Source organism: Arvicola amphibius, chromosome 7 (genome assembly GCF_903992535.2).
Source record: "Arvicola amphibius chromosome 7, mArvAmp1.2, whole genome shotgun sequence".
Lineage (NCBI taxonomy): Eukaryota > Metazoa > Chordata > Mammalia > Rodentia > Cricetidae > Arvicola > Arvicola amphibius.
In genome coordinates, this window is record NC_052053.1 from 85,352,323 (window position 1) to 85,360,919 (window position 8,597).

The following is an 8,597-nucleotide window of genomic DNA, read 5'->3' on the forward strand; positions in this document are numbered from 1 at the left end:
TCTATACAGAAGGCCACCCTAATTGTCATCATAGAATCTTCATCCATCAACTGATGGAAACAGATGCAGAAATCCACAGCTAAGCCCTGGACACTGACCTGAGCTAGTGAGAGATTACTGACTCAGAACTTATATTGAGGGAAACTGCATAGGACTAACTTACGCCTACTAAATGTGGTGACAGTTACGTGGCATAAGTCTATAGGGCCACTGACAGTGGGAACGGGATTTATTCCTGGTGCTTGAACTGGCATTTTTGAGCCCATTCCTTTTGCAGTGATATCTTACTCAGCCCAGATATGGGGTGTAGGAGGGCTCAGTCCTGCCTCAAAGTGGTGTGTCAGACTGTTGATTCCCCTTGGGAAGCCTTAACCTCTCTGAAGAATGGATAGGAGGCAGGGGTGAAGGAAAAGTGAAGGAAGCAGGAGGAGGGAAGAGAGTGGGAACTGGGATAGGTATGTAAAATAAGAAAATATTTCTTTTTCTTTTAAACACTGCCTGGCCCATTAGGTTCAGCCTCTTACTCACATCTTGACTAACCCATATCTAATAATGTATGTAACACCACGAATGGTGTCTTACTGGGAAAGATTCAGCATGTCTGACCTGGTGGCTGGCTTCATTGCATCTCTCTCCCTGAGGAGAGGCATGGTGGTCTATCTCACTTAGGAGAGGCGTGGCATCTGACTGAGCCATCTACCTCACTTCCTTCTTCCTGTTCTGTCTACTCCACCCACCTAAGGGCTGGCCCATTAGATGAGCCAGGCAGAAGAAAAAATGTTTTTAAAAATAAATTTAATAATAAAAGAACAAAAAAAAACTAAACAAAAAGAGTAATTTGGCTCCTAAAAATTGTTTAAAGGAAGTGCTTTGCGATTAAGGAGTGAGACTGAAAAGCACTTTTTTTATAGTTTTGGAAGCTTATTCTATGTAAAGATTTAAGAACTTAAAACTTGAGATATTGGAAGGATATTTTCACATTCAATTATTACCTTATTAGATAGTTTTTTGTTTTCCTCATGACATGAGTAGATAAGCTATTGTTCTGTGTTGATAGACACCAAAGTTTTAAATAATAGGAGAAAATAAAAAATATATCTGAATAGTAAAATTTTAGAGGCTCTATTTATTGATTTTTCTAGTTACATTTTAATTTTTTAATTTAATTTTTAAAGCTGTGTTGATAGTTTAACAATTCATCTACATATATTCTTCTATTTTATTCATATTCACCCATTTTCCTGTTACATCTTCTCCAAATCCATCTGAAACCCTTATTTTCACAACACATTCCCTTTCTACTTTCATGTCTTCATTTAAAAATAATCCATGACTTCTGTTTGTGTTCATCTGTGTAGCTGACCCAGAAGCTATTTATGGAATCATACCTGCATGTTTGGATGAAAAGAGACCATGTCCTAATACTAGCCAGCACTAACTGTCCATATTTCAATGAAGGGAGGGTCTTCCTGTGACCCACACCATCTCTGCAAACTCTAAATGGTCTGGGTCTTGTGCAGGTAACCATAAAACTGTGGTGCAAGCTTGATCACAATGGCCATGTCTTGTCCAAAAGATAAATGTCACAGCCCTCTTAATTAGCGCTTCATATTTGAATAAGAAAGCAGCCTTCCCTCCAAAGATTGTTTAAGAGATTTGGTTTTGTGTGACAGCAAGCCAGAGAGTGACATCAGAGCACTGGTAAAGAAAGGAGGTCTCTGGACCACTAAAGATATTCCAATCTTAGATGTCAGTGGTCTTAGCATACTATTCAGTCTGCAAAGTTCACTTAGATAAACATCCATTATAAGTGAAGGTCCAAAATATGAAAATGAAATGTTTCATGGATTTTAACATCCATCACTTAAGATAATAAAGTGTTTTTCACAGAGGTCTCTGGTGTTATGAAGAACAAAGGACTTGGGTTATTTCAGTTGGTCACTTGTCTCTTTTCATTCATATTTTAGTCATATCAACTTCATCGTGACCTGTTGAATTATAGTTGCTTTCTCTAATAAAATAAAACAAAGCAGCTCAAAGCAAATCAAGACAACAGATCTTCTCATTGTTCTCTGGAAGTGGATCTCAAGTCAAGAAGCCCCTGGGGTTTGGTCAGTCCAGGAGCTGTGAGAAAGACTTTTTCTTTCCATCTGGCTCCTAGAATCTGCTGGCATCCTATATAATTTAATCCCTGCATATTCGACTATATTCTGTTTTGCCCTTTAACACCTGGCCCAATGATGTGTCTCCAGAATGTTCAAACCCTTTCTTTTTATGAGAGAATCATTCATAGTTGATTCACAGCACACTCTAATTCATTTATGACCTCATCTTAACTTGATTGCTTCTTCGAAGACCCCATTTCTAAATCTGACCACATTATCAAGTAGTGAACCAGAAATTCAACATATCATTTTTTAGCATACCAAATACAACCAGTAACAGTATCTAAGACAAAAATAATACTTTACAGTCACTGAATTTGAGGACACATGTCAATAACTCAAAGGGTCTTAAAATTATATAACCCCTTTGAATAATATGGTAGATTCTGGAATAATAGCTATGCCAAGTCCTCTGCTCCAAGTGACAACAAACCTGGATTAACATGTGTTGGTTAGGCAGCTTACCTCTTTCACTTGGTTCATTTTCCATGTATGCTATGCTATGGTTAAACTCATCAGTCCTGATTTAGGGCAGCAATATTCTTCCAAAACTTCCAGGGTTGGTTGATGTTTCTCCTCCAACATCTTTCTGCCAGGCTGACCATATGAGTGCTCTTATATGCTCTCATAATGGATTTTTTTCTCCTTCTCTCTGCTATTCACTCCTGAACTCTTAAATCCATGTTTTACTCATAGCCACACAAGCCACATCCTTGTTAGTCCAAATACAGAACTGGTTGAGGCACACACCTGCTATTTGTGTATAAATCAGCAAAGTGCTCCTGTTTGACGCTCACTTCATTAACATGATTTACTATTTCTATGCTATACAGAGGATTATAGATTTCATTTCACCTTGAGCCACATAATTCATTTTTACATATTAGATCACAAACAATTGGCAAACAGACACTAATTGGCAAATAGCCGTTTATGTTAAATCTAGGAGCTAGTGTTAAGCTCTGACACTTTCCCCTTGAAAGGCTTTGGAAATAAAATTAAAATTCATCGTTTGGAGATGAACGATTTACGCTGTTGAGAGCTAATTACCAAGCTCATCTTGGGAGCATGTGCTTATCTCTCTTCCAGGCCACTTGTCTTAAACTAGAAGCCCCAGATTCTACAGTTAGAGCTAAATCCTCCAGTTGCCAAAACGGGATAAGAGCTGTTTCAACAAATTGCATTCTCATGAGACCTTAGTCTGATGCAGGTGAATGGAAATAGCTGCACCTGCTCATTGTCACCACTGGCATCATCCATGCATCCTGGAGTGGTCTAATGATTGTCAACTGTGTCATCTGCCAAGGAGAAGAGAGTGGCACATCACCAATATAAATAAGGAAAATGAATACATTTAAGAAGTGGAGATTTCTTTGTTCAAAATGCCTAACAGAGAATAAAGTTGGCTACCACTGATCTGGATTCAAATTTTCAATCAAGCTAGTAAGGAATATTAAACGGTGACCAAATGACAAGAGTCAAAAAATGATTTTCCTTTTTCATTTGTACCCAGTGCACCCTGTTGCCCTCTATTATTCAAAAATCATAGTAATTGTCCTTGACTCTGGTCCTAAGAGCTAAGCCATAGTGCATGTATATAGGTCCGTATTTATGAAAGAAATTGTTCTACATTAGAGTCTCTTGAAAGAAAAAATTTTGTCAAATGACATATAAGACTATTTGATCATAAGTTTATTAATGAAAATTATTCAAAACAAGCACTCCAAAGAGAGATCAGTGTGGACTAAACTAAGGAGGGGAAAAGCCCACTTCAACATTGTGACTTTCAAGAATGATTTTTTTAAATATTATGAGATGAGACTATCACAGGAAAAGACTCCCCTTTTTACCACCTAAATCATGAGTGGCCAGATCTCCCATTCAGAGTATTGGTAACCTTGGAAAACTCACAAAGTATGGTTTTTGGTGCCTATACTGACAGACCTTCAATAATGGAAATACTTTCATTGACTCCTCTCTTATTACTCCTGTCCTCTAAATTTATTTTTTAACTTTTGAGACTATAATATAATTGGAACATACCCCCCTTTACCTTTTTTTTTCAGACCCTTCCATATGTCTCTCTTAGCTCTTCTTCAAACCCAGGGCCTTTTCTTTCACTGATTGTTATCGTATATCTTTACATTCCTAAATAGAACTAGTTCCAACTCTACAATGTTACTTGTATGTATGTTTTCAGAGCTGACCATTAGCACTTCACAACCCAACTGTTGTTCTCTTTCTTGGGTTAGTTCACCTCTCGTACTTCCAGCTTTCTCCAGTTGCAAGAGATCTTTGTGTAGGATTGAGGCCTCTTGGGCTTTTTCTTGTCCAGTTTGGAATATTCACTGGTATCATTCTTGTTAGCCTTTGTAAAATATAATCCTGTCTTTTATTCACTATCCAAGGAATTCAACTATTTGAAATTTGCTGCTGTCCTACCTGCCCCCCTCCATAGCACTGAAGACATTCTTCATCAGTTCATCCCATTGTATTTCCCCAAGGGGATCTGAGTAACAGAAACATTTATCTACTTTTACTGGCAGGCACTACTAATTTATTAGATCTGCTACCTGATAGGGGAGCAGTTTACTGTTCCTGCCCTTGTCTGGGCTAGTAGCCAAATACCAGGTTCTCAAATTTGATCCATAGGTACCAAACCCTGTGTAGATATGTGCTCAATAAATATTGTTTAATAGACAAACTAATAAATGGATGGCAATACTCTAGAATTTCTGGGCTAGACATATAAACTACAATATTGAGATTCAAAATTGAGGTCCCAGTACTGGCTAATGTAGTCTTAGATATTGTCCTGCCACACTGCAATTTTACTTAGAAAAGTGAGAGAAAGATAATAATTCCTGTTTTGTGAGAATACTGAGAGAAGACAACCAGATGACAAAAAAATTATACACTGTATAGAGAGTCCTGAACACATCTCCAGGCTTGTTAGAGAGTTAATGACATTTCTCATAGTTGCTGTTGGTCAAACAACTCTTATATTGACTAAACCCTATCATTTTGGGGTTTTTTTGTACAATAAGAACTTACCATTTCCTTATTTTCAAAAAGCATGTAGTAATGTTTATTTTTATATAGTGAAATTATTTATACAACATGATGTATTAAATAATAAAGCACTCTCAAACAAACTGGTTATTTAATGAGAGAGAAATAACTACAGAAAACTTTAAACTGCAAAGTGTAAATTAATAATATGTACTATATAATGAAATCAAAGAAAGTGAAATCACTTCTTGTGAATTGGTGAGGGCACACTAAACAGATTGTGTCTGAATAAAATAACTTTGAAGGCTGTAAGCTATGCTTTTTAGTGTTTAATAATAATGGTTGCACTCCTGAAATCGCATACAGGCAATGATCAGGCTGCATTTATATACCTAGGCATATGTGTGTGTACAATAATGATTAAAGAAAAAGACGGCATAATTTTAAGTGGCAATAAAGGCCTATGAGAGAGAGCGAAGGAGGGGAGGGTAAAAGACAATGAGGTAATAGTATTTTAAACTTAAAAATTCAAAAGAAAAGTTAAAAGTAGAATTCTGTGTTTTACATGTATAAAATTTTGTTTTAATAATATAGGGTACAGTGTGTACATCTTTCAGATGTTAGATAAGGAAGAAATGAGAAAAGAGAGAATGCTCTCTTTTGGTTTAGTTGGGTTTTCTTTTCAAATAGATTCAATTTTCTACCAATATTTTTATATGAGTTTCATTTTAATATCACAATCTTTTAACCATTTGAAACCACTTGATACCGGGGCTATAATTGTGCCATTGTACAATTGTTGAGCACATACAAAAATGCAATATATTTATGGATTTTAGATAGATGACTTTAGATGAAAGATAAATGTTATATAGATATAGAAAGATGATAGATGATAGAAAAATAGAAGAGAGATAGAAGATATAGTTAGATGATAGAAAGATAGATAGATAGATAGATAGATAGATAGATAGATAGATAGGGTAGGAACAGAGAAAGCTAGCTTTCCTCTTGATTTAAAAACATCAGCACAAATCTCCTTCACATATTTAGGAGATTCAGTATATTTTCAGAAGATTGATCATAACTCTGTGCTTTATCTGGATTTACTCACTTGTCTTTCAATCATCCAAGGAACCGCAGCCATGTGTACAACTCTGAATCATTAATACGTTGTGACACAGATATAGTTTCGACTGTGTTTTTTTTTTGTAAATTGCAAATGACCAGTTACAAAAAGTTAATAGATACAGTATTTCACAAAATATATATACAACCAAACCAATGTGCTTTATTTCTAACATTAAAATAAAAACCTGCCTCTCTTATTTGAGATGTGTCCTCATTGTTACAACCTAACCTATTAGCAGGATTCACTAATAATAACAAAAATAGATTTTTCTCCTGAGTGCTCATTTAGTGCTAAAAATAAATATAAAAACAAAAATCAACGTCAATATGCAATATTGAAGAATATGTGGTAGCTGTGATTATGATTTTTACCCCCATTATGAATCTTTATTTCCTTCTTCTATGCTTTTTACAAACTCCAGAAATTTCCAGAGGAAAATAGATGCTTTCTTATAAAATATTTTTGTTTGAAATTGGAAATATTTTTAGTATTCACAAGCTTTTCACTTCTTCCTGAGATTATTGATAATGTGTTTCTTATGTTAGTTTTTTTTCCTTTAGAATTTAGCCTACATTTGGACAATTTAAATATGCTTTCATTGTTCCTATTTTTATTTTTATCCCTTCCTGAAAGCCTGCATAGCTTTTCCAGGTTGGAAATCTCTATTCTTTCCTTACAGACTATACAATACAAATATTGTATACACGACTCTCACCCTGGGGCAGCATTTTGTTTGAGGCAAAATTGTTCTTTGCTACTAATTGCAACTGCATTATTTGACAAAAATCTACTTAAGTGATCTGAAAGCTTAGACTCAGCTCGGAACCTCTATAAAAGACAAGAGAAGAAAGAAATGTGTTCTACAGGGAAAATACCTGTAGAACATGCAATTTCAGTGCTAAATATAAATGAAATTAAAATTAGAAAAATAACAAGGTACTAATAGAAACACATCACCCTTAAGGTTGATGTTCTAAATCACCATTGTACGTTCAGTTATGTTGGGTATATTTCTAATGTGCTCTGTGTAAACCAAACACAACTTAATAAACTTGTGTGTGTTTAGTAGTGATGAAAGAATAAAATTGATTCTACTCATGTGCAATAAACACATAGGGGTTTTACAAGGACAATTCTATAGATAAAATCTGAAAAATTTTCTGTGTACCATGCATCTTATCTAAAAATATATGTAATATATACAGACTTGGAAATTTATGGGAATTAAACCACATTACTAGATTTTTTTTAGTAAGGATTTGTAAAGTCTAATGTTTAGTTGGAGTCTATGAATTTATTTACCTAGGTGGTATTGCTAATTAATAGGGATGTAACCAATGTATACATTTCCATTTTATTTTCCAAAACATTATGATTTTCAATGATTTTCTGATACTCTGATGGTAAACTAAGCAGGCAATTAATTAGATTATAATTTTTATTAACATATTTGTCAGCATCTATGTAGCTAAATGAGCATATGTATGTTGGCTTCCTGCTCTTGTAAAATGTTTTAGTTATTAAACTGAAAGAAGAAATCTTTATTCATGTGATAGTATGAGTAGAATGGCCTTTCCTGGTTCCTACACTTGAATACCTGATTCCCAGTTGATGGAACTGTTTTGAGAATGATTATATATGGCCTTGTTGAAAGAGCTATGTCAATATTTCTCTGTTGGCACTTTTTGCCTCCAATTACTGGATCAAGATGAAATCCTGAAACTTCTTCAGGCCTGCCTAAGTGATGCCAAGACCCTAGCTATGATGGTCATGAGCTCACACTTTGAAATGAAAGGCCTCAGGTAACTCTGCTTTCCGTAAGCTGTTTTTGGGGATGATGGTATACTGTCACGAGTATCATAAAGTAAATTAAAAAAAAATTTGGCTTCATAGATTTTAAAGTGCAGTTAAAAACCAATTGCTCACCCTGCCTAGGACATATGACAAGTCAGTATGTGGATCAGAAGTACAACAAAACTCGGGAGGCAGAGGCAGTCGGATCTCTGTGAGTTCGAGATCAGCCTGGTCTATAAGAGCTAGTTCCAGGACAGGCTCCAAAAAAGCTACAGAGAAACCCTGCCTCAGAAAACAAAACAAAAAGACTAGAATCCTTGTAGGTCAACCATGCTCCAGGATATTTTCTCCCTCCCCAAAATGATGACTTTCTAGGGAGATGGGAATGGATCATAGATGAATTGCACAGAGGGATTGAAGAAGATAAAAATATATGGTGTAAGAAATTCCTAAAGGATAAATAAAGTACTTCTAAAAGAAAAAATAAAAAAAGA